At 44.3% G+C, this 14,055-nt stretch overlaps 1 protein-coding gene across 1 annotated transcript in view; it reads right to left on the bottom strand.

Moving 5' to 3' along the window:
* Positions 1-1,671: 1,671 nt before the first annotated feature.
* LOC130372962 (uncharacterized) overlaps positions 1,672-14,055 on the bottom strand; it is a 52,226-nt gene continuing 39,842 nt past the window's right edge. Inside the window, exon 11 of the mRNA XM_056579129.1 lies at positions 1,672-1,845. The gene's annotated coding sequence lies outside the window, so the exon portion shown is untranslated. The remainder of the gene's footprint in view (positions 1,846-14,055) is intronic.

Below are 14,055 nucleotides of genomic sequence, written 5' to 3' on the forward strand. Positions count from 1 at the left end.
ACACTACGAATGCTGGAAACACACCAGACACACCATGTGAAGTTATTTAACCCGATTATTGTTATTTATATCCGAGATTATTTAATCTAACCCGATCTAAACTCTATCACCCAAACACGGCGGCGTTTGGGTTTCCTACCTCGGACTCCAGCGCAGCCACGGCCGACAACTTTCTTTATTCTGGGTGGAAATAGTAACATAGTTACGCCATTAAATGCGTTTATGGAAACATTTTAAGCGAGAAATGTGCATTTTACTTTCGTAATGTTCGCTCGGTGAATGTGAAGGATGTTTGGTTTGATAGTTATGACGAAGAGGGAACGCTCCGTTCACTTGCATGGACATGGACTCATCTAGGCGCGTAGGAGCGTAGGCGCGTAGCTGCGTAGGACCATATTTGACACAAAATGGTCAAGCAACATTTTAGCTGCGTTACGCGCGTAAATCTTACGCGGGTTACGCGTTTGGTGTGTTCGTACCATTACTCGCAAATGATGATGATTGGCTCATGAGCCGATTTCGTTTCCCCAGGCCAGTATTACTGGAGCTGTGCGCAGAGCTGCGGCCGGCCCTAGAGCGCCACACAGCCATGAGCCAGGGGTTGTCCGTGCCCACACAGGTGCTGACAACGCTGGGGTTCCTGGCAACAGGGGCCTTCCAGCGGGAGCTGGCCGATCGGTCAGGAGTGTGCCAGTCCACCCTGAGCCGAGCCATGCCAGCTGTGTGGGACGGAATCATCCGAATGTCATCCAGGTACATCAAATTCCCATACAATGCTGTTGAACAGGCCAACATTAAAGCGCAATTTGCAGCAACAGCCGGTTTCCCTAATGTAATCGGAGCTGTTGACTGCACACATATTGCCATAAAGCGCCATCACAGGATGAATTTGTTTACGTCAACAGGAAACACTTTCATTCTATCAATGTCCAAGTCACATGTGATGCGCAAATGCAGCTTAACATCGTGGCAAGGTGGCCTGGTTCAACGCACGATTCATTCATTCTGACCAACAGCATGGTTGGGAACAGGCTGGAGGCTGGCACTGTGCGCGATGGATGGCTTCTGGGTGAGTAAATGCTTTATTCGTGTAATTGTCCCGTATGTATAAACCAGCGTAATGCACATCTGGGGCTTGTGCACATCCAAATATCATGTTTCTCTGACGTGTTCAGAATTCACGTCAGTAAAAGCGGGCGTAAAGTTAGAAATGACGCCCGCGGTGCACTTCTGCATTCATTCATTGTGTGGTTTTTACGTTGTGTATTGTATTCTGCCTTCATCTGACCCCAGGGGACCGTGGCTACCCCCTAAGAACGTGGCTGATGACCCCTCTTACAAACCCCAACACCGACCAAGAGAGGAGGTATAATGTGGCGTCCTCCACAATGTGGCACACCGCCATGGCATACCACTGCCAGAGCAGCACAACCCCCCACTGGAGGAACCGGATGCCGGACCCGTCAACTGCAACCAACCCCGAGGAGCCATACGGGCCCGGCAGAATGTGATTTCAAGCGTATTTATGTGTATTTATTGTATTTATTGACGCGCTTATGTCACTGAGTACATTAATAAGCCGATCAAGGCGATCATTAATGCCACCGATGGCTCTGACGATTTCTGCCTGTGACTCCAGCACAGCTCGGGTGAGGACACGGCCGGTCGGGTGGTCAGCAGATGAATTTGAGGCGCCGCGTGCAGCGGAGCCGGTGGAGAAACCGGAGTCAGCGGTGACGCTGGAGAGGCCGGGGCCGACGGAGGAGACGCCGGGGCTGGAGACGCCGGGGCCGACGGAGGAGACGCCGGGGCCGACGGAGCAATCCGTGCCCTCTCCTTGCTTGTCTATTCAAAAATAAAAAATGTAAGTTAATAAACACGAGTCAAAGTCTTTAATATCCTGGCATCTTTACGCACGACTTATGTGTATTGCAAGCAGCCAATTGTATGACCAGTATAATTACAGCATTTATGACTTCAGCATATTTACCTTGGGGATGATCGGTGTCCCCTTCATGGGCTCCCACCACTCCGGTGAGAGCTGTGTCACCGATCAAAGCGGCCACTCTCAAATCGAAGGGGGAGAGTTCCCCCACTCCCGTCCCCCCACCTGTTGCGGTCACGCTTCGGCGGTGGGCAGAAACCCTCCGCTTCACCTCCACCTTGAGGTCTGACCACTTTTTTTTAATTTCAGAGTGTGTGCGCTGCTGAGACCCCACTGCATTGACGGCCACGCAAACACGCTCCCACTCACTTCTCTTTTTTTTTGCATTTATCCCTGTTGACAGGGTTCCAAATAGCATAGGCTTGCGCATTTCTACCTCGTGGAGTAAAATCTCGAGCTCGGACTCCGTGAAGTTTCGTTTTTTGCCTCTGTTCATGGTGCCAGGTGATCGGATTAAGAGGTGAATCTCAGGTCCAGAGGCCTATTTAAATAAAATTGCATATTTAAATGAGGGCGTGGACAGGGAGGAGTTTGGCACCTCGGCATGTGCGCTCAATTCCGCGTTGATTGAGATGTACAAAAGAAACGTGCTTGGATCCATGCGTTCGCACACTTTGATACATCTGAATTTATTTGTGCGTAAAACAGTTTCTGGGTTTTGGCATACGCCAAGTTTCAGCATGAAATCCACGCAAGTCTTAGTACATGAGGCCCCTGGGGTCTCATTTATAACCGTTGCGTACGCACAAAACAGGGCTGAAATTGGCGTACGTGACTTTCCACGGCAAGGTTGTGATCTATAAAAAACCAACTTGACGGGAAAATGTGCGCAGCCCTAAGCAAACTCTGACCCATGCGTACGCATGGTTTGGAGGAAAAGGAGAATTTGCGACACAGATGGTGTGGTCACGGTGGTGAACTGAAGTCAGACTGAAGAATTGTAGAGTGAGAAGAACGATTATGTTTTATCATCGCCCTTCATAAATTTAATTTCAACCCGTATCATGCGTTAAATCGATGTAATCTGAATAATTTAAGTCAACTGCATTATTTCTCAGTTATAACTCCAGAAACATCTCCTTAGAATAGAAATAAAACGGCGCGACTGCATGGAATAAAGCTTCCGTCCAACATGTGTCAACAACATAATATTTTTATGTGACACTGTAAACACATAATCAAATGTCAATTAAATCCAAAGTGTGGAAAACCAAGCCACACTCCTCATCACAATCGTTGTCCGTTACTCTTGATGCTTTTCATGACAAATCAGGCATTAAAAAGGGGTTATGTTCAAGAACATTTTACGTGGATGATTACAAACTGATTATCCAAGGTGTTCTCGGTCAGTCTTATTACCGTAACCCTATAAATGCAGAGGTGAGCGCCATGGTTAATGCTGCACCATATGGCACTTCTGGCGGACCATGCAAATGACAGGATTCGGAGGGAGATGGTCTTTAGGGACCATAACGATTTATTGTTAGGCTACATAAAAATATGTAACTTTATGTCAGACCACTTCTTTTTTAATTCTGGGACTGTGCGCTACTGCGCTCCTTGCTACTGACAGAGTTCACTGCTGCAGCAACATGTTGCCACTCACTCTGCTTTTTGTTGTTGGCGATCCCAATCCCGTGACCGCCGAACAAAACTACTTTTCGGGCCTCCATCTCACCCACAAGTGTCTCCACTTCAACCTTTTTGCTTTTCTCAGTACTTCTGCCATTGTTTCCGACAAGACATAATACTTGCATCTGAGTCTGTTTTATATGCAGATCGAATTCATGAGGTCATTTGCATTGACCATTTATGGTTAAAAAGGGGCGTCTACAGGGCGGAACGTGAAGCTGATTCAGCTGCGCACACTTGTAGGCAGTCTGTGATTTATAAAGCAAAGATTGCGTACGGTGTGCGTACGCAGGGTTTTATAAATCTGAATATTTTTTGGCGCACGCAAAACTTGGCTTCTGGGCGTACGCACATTTTTAGTAACGATCCCACGCACAGTTTTATAAATGAGACCCCTGGGCTTAAGAGGGGGAAAGTAAAAACTAGAGAGATTAAGGTCTCACGGTGTCTTTTGTTGTTAAGGGTGGGTGAGGCCCTGGACCCAAGGCAATTTGCATACAGGGCTAGAAGAGGGGTGGAGGATGCCCAGATTACACTACTAAATCTCCTGTACAGTCATCTAGATGGTCCGGGCACACACGCCAGGCTTTTGTTTTTAGATTTTTCTTCTGCTTTTAATACTATCCAGCCACATGTTTTAGTCAGTAAACTACTATCAGAATTTAATCTTCAGAGTAATCTTGTGAGCTGGATTATGGATTTCCTAATTAACAGAACACAACGAGTAAAGGTAAATGGTTGTCTCTCAGAAAGGTGTGTCTCCTCCACTGGCTCTGCCCAGGGTTGTGTACTTTCCCCTCTAGTCAGTCCCTCCAGAAAAACGCGATTATGCGATCGCATAATTCAACGCATAATCAGCCTAAGTCCGCATATTCATGCGGGGGCCACATTTTTTCAAATATGCTGCACTTTCACCGCATAAACTGCCAATTTCCGCGAAAAAAAGCAGCCATTTCCCCCTGTTGCCATGGGAACGTTATGAAGTGACGTAAATACGCGACGTGAACGTCATCGCAAACCCCGCGACGAAGGCAAGATGAATCGGCCTCATTTGCCAACAAAGATAAGTGCAAAAGACTGTGCAGAGTAGTGGTGGATTCAATGATTAGTTTCCGTGACCCAGTTCGCGTGATTCAGTTCGCCACGAGGAGTCATTCGCGAATCGTTCGTTCGTTCGTTCGTTCAGTCGAGTTTCCGGTGAATCGAATGGTGAACGAGACGACCGAACGAACGAGAGAGACGAACCGGTTCGGGTCATTCGTTCTAAGGACCGGTTCATTTGAACCGGTTCGCGAACGAACGAGCCAACACTAGTGCAGAGCAGTTTCCCGGATTGTTACAAGACAGTGGGGGCAAATTATTTTGCACTCCGTGCAACTGCGTGTTGGACCACAGGCGGAAGTCGACGCTGGAAAACCACTTTGCCGCAGCCAAACATGCAAGGATGGTTAAAGAGATGGACGTTGAGGGAGAGGGGATGGAGGATGAGGAATGATTGGCTAGTGTTAGAGGCTGCAGTTAATTTTCATTTTCACAGTGGACTGTTGTAGTTTCATTCAATGAGTTGATTCAACTTTACAGTTGTAAGATTGCACTTTTTTGTTACTCTTCTGAAAAGCTTCCTCTGTAAAACAGGAACATTTATTTATTCATATTTTATTTATTCATTTTTACAGAAGTTTTAGCAGATTCTCTTTGGAAAGCTACAGAAGTTGTACTCAATGTTTTGTAAGTTTGAGCCATGTTTTAAGGTCTCAAATAAAACAAGACTAGAACTTAAATATTCCAATTTACAATTAGGGCATTTAGCAAATGCTTTTATCCAAAGCGACTTACATCGTTTAATACACACATTGACACACAGACGGCAGAGACAACCATGCAAGGCGACAGCCAGCTCGTCAGGTCAAATTGTAAATTGTAAATATTCAGAGCACTTTCTGTGATGTAGTATGCTTGTTTTTCGTAGAAAGTAATAAGAAATGACTCTTTACATTAAGGTAATAGCCTAGTGAGAACAGGGTGTTGGGGAAATCACTTTTTTCCCCACTTTTTCAAACCCCAATTTTCCCGCATTCCCGCATTTTTTCACGAGTTCCCACAATTTCATTGCATAAAATTGCATAAATATGCCGCATAATTCATCGCAGTTTTTAAGAAAACGTGCCGTTAACTTATATTAGCCTGTGTCTATCTCTTTGTCGTGTGTCCTTGTGTATATTGTGTTTTTTATGTGTACCTGACTGCAAGACAAGTTTCCCTTTTGGGACAATAAAGTTAACTGAACTGAACTGCCTCGCTCCCCAACAGTAAAGGTACAGTTGGGGCTACATTCTTGAGAACAGAAAGACAACTAAGGGGGGAACCAGAGTGGCAAACAGCATACACAGCCCAAGTCCACGAGATGGTTGAGAAGGGCGCAGCCATAAAACTCAATAATGATGTAATCGGCAAGTGGACAGTAACAGTGTGGTATGTAAGCCATTTGGTGGCGGCAAACCCTCAGTGACGACTCCAGTCCGGCTTGTGTTAAACAGCAGACAGAAGTGCAGGGGAGTGAGCATGAATGATCTGCTAAGGGGGCCAGATGTTCTTAACCCGATCAGAGCTGTGCTGCTGAGGTTCAGAATAGTGTGTATGCTGCGCTTGGAGACATCAAGAAGATGCATAATTCAGTGTAGCAGAGCGAGAGATGCATCTCCACAGATTCCTTTGGAGGGACAATCCAGACGAGGAGATGGGTCAATATGCCATCACAAGAGCAAACATTGGAGACAGACAAGCCGGTTGCTTTGCACAGGTAGCTATGGGAGGGACAGCAAGATTGGCCATCTTTGCTTACATGGAAGAGGAGCGCAGAGTCCTTGAAAAGGACAGTTATGCGTGGATGACATTCAAACTTCCCATAACAGCCTGGAGCAACTAGACAACATCACTGAAGGGGTTGAAAAAATTCTGAGAGCTGGAGGCTTCTTTCTGAAACCGTGGGTCCTGTCAGGCCAAAGTTGGAGGCCAGAGGCTGCAGCAAAGGTCCTGACATCAAGAGTGGAAGGGATGGAGAAGAAGAAAACCTTCATCCCCCCAAACCAAATGAGGGTTGAAGACAACAAAGCCTTGGTTATTGGTTAAAAGGTGGAGGATGACAAGCTCTACATGATGACCTCAATCAACTTTTCCAAAGGGAAAAAGAAGATGAGCGTAGGCAACGATCTTCTCAGAATGGAGGTAAAACCTGGAACGCCTAACCCGCTGACAAGAAGGGACCTGTTACTCCAAGTAGCTGGACTCTATAACCCCATCGGTTTGGTATCACCTGTGAAACAGAAGGGTGCTATCCTTGTTAGGAGAGCATTCCAGGAGGCAGGAGGAGGGAAGTTGACACTTGAGACCTGGGATGAACCACTATCAGACAGCCTCAAAGAAGAATTCCATTCCAACCCGGTATCACGCGATTGCGTGCTCCTGCGCACGAACGTTAATCTATTGAAACGTGTTCCCGAGCACGATAGTCCGACTTTTTGCGTGTCACACAAAACGAAATGTAAACCAATGCATTCTGAATGGGAGTGTTCTAAGACAATTAACGTGCTCCACAAAACGGTACGAGAGAGAGAGAAAGAGAGAGCGGGAGGGACAGAGAGAGAGAGAGAGAGCGAGAGAGAGGCTTCAGAAAGGGTGTGCGCAGATAGTACAGTGCACCCTAGTTATGTTTATGCCAAAACCTATATATATAATTAGGCTGTGGAAATTGCAATAAGTTAAGAACACAACTTCGCACGTTGAGCACACAGCCGTGTGACTCGTTTATTTTGTAAAAAAGAAAACCGGAAAACAAAGCGTGCTGAAGGTAAACAAATCCAGCATGGTCTGTGACGTCATGAGACGCACGTAATCCTTAGGGACCGCGATCCCTGAACCACCAAGAACGTAAATGACATGCAGTAAACAACAACACAATTGAAAGAACAACACATAACGAAATACTGTAGGTGAATTATGTTACGGTCACTACAAGGCTATAATTATATTATTTAGCGTGTAATGAGACAATCTATAGCCAAATTGTCGAAGATGCCCGAGAATCTTCGGGGATATCAGCATGGGAAATCGGCGAATCACACCCATGAAGGGGGGGGGGGGGGGGGGGGGGGACACACGTTATTTGAAGGGGGGGGCACGCTCGACAACGAGAGTTGGTTTTTATTGAACGCTCGACAACGAGAGTTGGTTTTTATTGAACGAGACTTCAACACGGAACAGCTGCACGAAACGATGGTCACGTCACTCTCGATGACGGTGTCGACAATAATGAACACACGAACAATGTTAATAGAACAACACACAACCACATAAAATCCCGAACCCATTAACCCCACTTAATCCTAACAACAAAACAAGTTAACAAAAGCCACATTTGTCAACTGAGAACCCCAATTCCCAGAATCCCCCGCGGCTCCGGAACACGGCGTAGCTTATATTAATCTTTATTATCTGAATGGGAAATGCAATATTTTAGGACAGATACACCATTAAACGCGTTTCTAATGACATTTCTAGCGAGAAATGTACATTTTCCTTACATAATCTTCAGTCAGTGAATGTGTATGATCTTTATTAATCTTTATTATCTGAATGGGAAATGCAATATTTTAGGACAGATACACCATTAAACGCGTTTCTAATGACTTTTCTAGCAAGAAATGTACATTTTCCTTACATAATCTTCAGTCAGTGAATGTGTATGATCTTTATTAATCTTTATTATCTGAATGGGAAATGCAATATTTTAGGACCGATTCACCGTTAAACGTGTTTCTAATAACATTTCTAGCGAGAAATATACTTTTTACTTGCATAATCTTCAGTCAGTGATTGTGTCTGATCTTTAGTTGTATAGTTATTAGGATTTGATCGGCTCGCTCGCATGTTTCAACGACGTCAGGTTGCTTTCGCTAAACTAGCAGCTCTCGTGCTTCCTGCGTTTGTGTTATTAAACTGTTACTTTATGTAACTTTTAATGATATCATCTTGTTAGAAACACGTATATCTGAGAGCCAACCCAGTCGCCAAAAGCATACGTTGACAGTGTACTTTTCGTGAACACTGGATTACGTCGCATTTCAACATAAAATAGCGTCAAATATTATTACTTACAAAACGTTGGCCAAAATCGCCAATAATATCATTTTTTATTTGGGATGCTTCTAGGACATTTTGGGTGGATTTTGAACGGTATGTGGGGGGCACGTTTTTTGCAGGACCTGGCAACCCTGCGCTGTTGCCCGAGATCTGGATCCACCCCGGCGTGGTGCCGTCTCCTTTTGACCTTTTGACCCCAGACTTCTGGGGGAATAGCTGTATCAATTCATTAGTCAATCAGAAGCATGTAAATATCTTCCCGGTGGCGTAAGAGGACGAACAAGGTGTCCTTCAAAATCTACGCTTGCAGGAGATTGCAACGAAGCCACACATAAGCATATTCGAACATGTTTAATGGTAGTAATTAGCTGTCGAAATTGGAGGCCTTAATCAATACTGAGCAGCTATTGATTTGCTTCCCGATAAAGATTTGTCACAAATTATATGTTATTTAGCATCTACACGTTGAGCTGAGTCCAATGACACCAAGAACGACACTCTAGCTAATGGTAACATGTATTTTACATGCTACACCTAGGTCTAGGACATGATCTCGGTGTAGCAAGAGGCCGAGCTTGATCTCATTGGACTCAGCTTAACGTGTAGATGCTAATTAACATGTAATTTGTCAAAAATCTCCATCGGGAAGCAAATCTATAGCTGGTCATTATTGATAAAGGCCTCCAAAATCGACAGCTAATTACTACCCCGAAACATATTCAAATATGATCATGTGTGGCACTGTTGCAATCGTCTCGAAACGTAGATGTCAAAGGACACCTTGTTTGCTCTGTTGCACCACCGGGAAGATATTTTCATACTTCTAATGGATTGATTCATATTTTAAGGTTCTCGGAGTGACACTTTAAGTGGCTGCAGCAGAAGTGTTGAGACGAAAGATGATATCAAGAGATTTATAGAATATTCACATTCACATTATGATTCTTCGTCGTAACATCCGACCAAACATCCTTTACATTCACAGAGCGAAGATTATGAAAGTCCAGGCTCAGCAAGTGCTCCATCTCGTTGCACCTGCACCCAGCGGCTCGCTTGCAAGATTTTGGCCTGAAGTTCTTCCCAGACCTACACCCTAGCCATCCAACATGCATATCTGAGAATCAGGCCTCTCTTTAATAATGACAAAAAGTTATGAGAGAAACACACATTAACTTTTTGTTATCTCATAAGCGGCGTGGTGCCGGCTCCTTTTGACCTTTTGACCCCCGACTTCAAAAACGTGGCCACAGGCCAGCTGTGTCTACACACCTTTAGCCACAAATGTACACCTCCATCCCACAAAAAATGGGGACTAGAAACTAACCGCTTTCTTATGTACATTTACTGTACTGTTGGAGGTCACGCCCCTTTGCCGACCTTTTCGAGATAGCTAGGGATGCTAAAATGTTTAGGCAGGAAGGGGGGGCCCTTCCTGCCCGAGACTTGGCCCGGTCAGACCCTTAGAGAAAAAAAGTTTTCCCAAATGGAGTGTCATTTGGACAAAGCCCCTCAGAAGCGTAGCCTGCAAGACCTGATAGTTCAGAATGTGGTGGAAAAACAGTTTTTGAGATAGGAAGGTCCTACCGCCCTGAAATTTTAATACCTTATTCTAGGGCCTAACTGGGACCTCCGCACCGAAACTTGGCCCGGTCGGACCCCGAGGGCAGGAAGGGGGGGCCTGCCCTCCAAACTTTTTTTCTAGATGTTGAAGGACACCTTGTTCGTCCTCTTACGCCACCGGGAACATATTTACATGCTTCTGATTGACTAATGAATTGATTCAGCTATTCCCCCAGAAGTCTGGAGTCAAAAGGTCAAAAGGAGACGGCACCACGCCGGGGTGGATCCAGATCTCGGGCAACAGCGCAGGGTTGCAAGGTCCTGCAAAAAACGTGCCCCCCACATACCGTTCAAAATCCACCCAAAATGTCCTAGAAGCATCCCAAATAAAAAATGATATTATTGGCCATTTTGGCCAACGTTTTGAAAGTAATAATATTTGAGGGAATATTTTTTTGTTGTTGTTTTAGCAGCGAAATGCACCGTGTGCGTGTGTGTGTGTGTGTGTTTGTCTGTGTCTGTGTGTCTGTGCGTGCGTGTGTGTGCTTGTGCGTGCTTGTGTGTGTGTGTGTCTGTGCGTGTGCGTGCGTGTGTGTGTGTGTATAACACGCTATTTTATGTTGAAATGCGACGTAATCCAGTGTTCACGAAAAGTACACTGTCAACGTATGCTTTTGGCGACTGGGTTGGCTCTCAGATATACGTGTTTCTAACAAGATGATATCATTAAAAGTTACATAAAGTAACAGTTTAATAACACAAACGCAGGAAGCACGTGAGCTGCTAGTTTAGCGAAAGCAACCTGACGTCGTTGAAACATGCGAGCGAGCCGATCAAATCCTAATAACTATAAAACTAAAGATCAGACACAATCACTGACTGAAGATTATGCAAGTAAAAAGTATATTTCTCGCTAGAAATGTTATTAGAAACACGTTTAACGGTGAATCGGTCCTAAAATATTGCATTTCCCATTCAGATAATAAAGATTAATAAAGATCATACACATTCACTGACTGAAGATTATGTAAGGAAAATGTACATTTCTCGCTAGAAAAGTCATTAGAAACGCGTTTAATGGTGTATCTGTCCTAAAATATTGCATTTCCCATTCAGATAATAAAGATGAATAAAGATCATACACATTCACTGACTGAAGATTATGTAAGGAAAATGTACATTTCTCGCTAGAAATGTCATTAGAAACGCGTTTAATGGTGTATCTGTCCTAAAATATTGCATTTCCCATTCAGATAATAAAGATTAATATAAGCTACGCCGTGTTCCGGAGCCGCGGGGGATTCTGGGAATTGGGGTTCTCAGTTGACAAATGGGGCTTTTGTTAACTTGTTTTGTTGTTAGGATTAAGTGGGGTTGATGGGTTCGGGATTTTATGTGGTTGTGTGTTGTTCTATTAACATTGTTCGTGTGTTCATTATTGTCGACACCGTCACCGAGAGTGACGTGACCATCGTTTCGTGCAGCTGTTCCGTGTTGAAGTCTCGTTCAATAAAAACCAACTCTCGTTGTCGAGCGTTCAATAAAAACCAACTCTCGTTGTCGAGCGTGCCCCCCCCCAGGGGCGGACTGGCCGTCGGGCATACCGGGCATTTGCCCGGTGGGCCGAGGTGCAATATGGGCCGATAGTCCCGATTTTTTTTAATTTTTTTTATTTTTTTCATATAATGGTCTGACCGGCTGGCCCACGAAAGTAGTTCATCAGCGGCCCTATTGACACTGGGCTGGCCCAATCACATCCCCTGGGCTGACCCAACACCAACCCCTTTCAATTTGGACCTGCCTACATAATGCATTAGGACGGTAAACAAACTCAGCGTGGCCCATGGCCTTGACATTCTTGACACGCGCACGCTAGTCTGCGGCCCATTGGCTGTCTTCTGTACTGACTAGGGGCTCGTCCAATCATATCACAAAACACCTTCTACCTTTAGCTTGGTCGGTGCACAGAAACGCACGTTTCGTGAGAATCCTCCAGTCCAAAATGGAGAGAAAGAGAAAAGGGGGTGCAGAGAAACTGCGAGACAAGAAGAGGCTTGCTCTTCAAGCCAATGCTGCCAAATGTGGCAAAATATCAGAAATGTTTGCCACGGCAGGGCCATCCTCAGCTCCCGTGGATGACAGTGATGCTGGTGGCGATACGATACAACGACCTACGGTAAGCTTACTGATCATGAATTAAAACGTCTCTAAAATATGATTGACTTAGGACCTATGTTCTATGGCCAAGTTCGTTTGCATTGTAAATACAAGACAAGTCTGTAGCTGTTGCTAGCCCTCAGCCTACTCTACTCTGAAACAGCCAGCCGTTAGCCTACACTCTAATGTTGTGTGTTTGAGTGGTGGGCTAGCCCGTTAGCCTATTGGTGCGCGGTCCAGATACCGAATTATGATAGCCCTATACTCCGTCCAGGGGTATTTTTCGGTAATATTATAAATGAGATTCACACTGTCATAATTTAGCCTTGCACATATCCAGTCTATGGTAGCCTGTGAAGTGCTAATGTTAATGCATTGCGCCCTAACGTCATGCCATGCATTATTCAGAATGTACAGTCCCGTGCGTGAAGTTGACAAGCATTTGCAGTTAAGCATAGCCTCCGTGTACTTTTGAAGTTAAATTGAAAAAATAGTCTAATGGTGGTCGCTGGGACAAAACCAGTTGAAAACACCTGTGCTAGAGAATAGCTTCTAACGCCAAATGCCAACCCTATGTTTGTGGGATGAGTCGTAGGCTCCCTTTTGACTGGGTAAGTTCACAATTTAGTGGGTACTACTCTTGATACAGTAGAGTAACATCTGATCCATCATTTATTCTCTTCTCTATTCTTTGTCTTTGTCTTCTATTTTTCGTCTTTGTCTTCTATTAAACGCAGGTACACACCCAGTCGGATGAACTCTACCCATTACTGTGATGGACGTGGAGTATACTTTTTTTGTTAATAAATAACACCTTTTGGAAGTGTATAATGCGTCCACTCTCACTGATTGATTTTAACTCATTGCATGGCTTAAGGTATGTGGAAAATAGTTGCACAGTTGGAGTCAGGCTTTTAGCTAGGATTTTTTGTACAGCACTTGATAGTTTTTAGGTAATATTACAATTACACTGATTTATTTATATGTTTAGTAATTTAATACATAATAACAGTGAGTGTAACTGAAACTAGGCAACAAGGTACAAAATTCAAGTAACAACTTTAACAAAAAGAAACAACTTTCTACACAACTTTAAAGTGTATGATGTATATTGTATTGTATTGAATTTAGATTAACTAAGACCACCACCTTAACACACAAACTCTTGTTGAACTCATAAAGTAGTAGGTTCAGTGACGTGCGGTCCCAGACAGCAATGGGGCGTCGAAAACGGGTTGATTGTTGGTTAAAATAGTCGGTTTCCGTCAGACGACTAAAATTCACCGTTGAATCAACGTGGTGGATAGTCGTTATTTCGACGGTCGGAGAATGTCGAAAATACTACGTTGTTTCAACGATGATTTGCGTGCTAATTTTCAACGTCATTTACCACACGTCGAAATGGCGTTGAATTGAGGTTGTAACGCATATTAGCAATTTTCCTGATATTTCGATTGTCATTTTGTAATGAGATCAATTAATGCTTATCCTTGTAGATAATCTGCAGGTATGGCCATTGAATGTCGCAGCTACAACTATTTCTGGCAGGAAAACTGGTCTATATACTTTTAGCAAGCTCACACAAACAGTTTTCACAAATGCAATAAAGATCACTGGTTAAG

Source organism: Gadus chalcogrammus, chromosome 20 (genome assembly GCF_026213295.1).
Source record: "Gadus chalcogrammus isolate NIFS_2021 chromosome 20, NIFS_Gcha_1.0, whole genome shotgun sequence".
NCBI classification, from domain to species: domain Eukaryota; kingdom Metazoa; phylum Chordata; class Actinopteri; order Gadiformes; family Gadidae; genus Gadus; species Gadus chalcogrammus.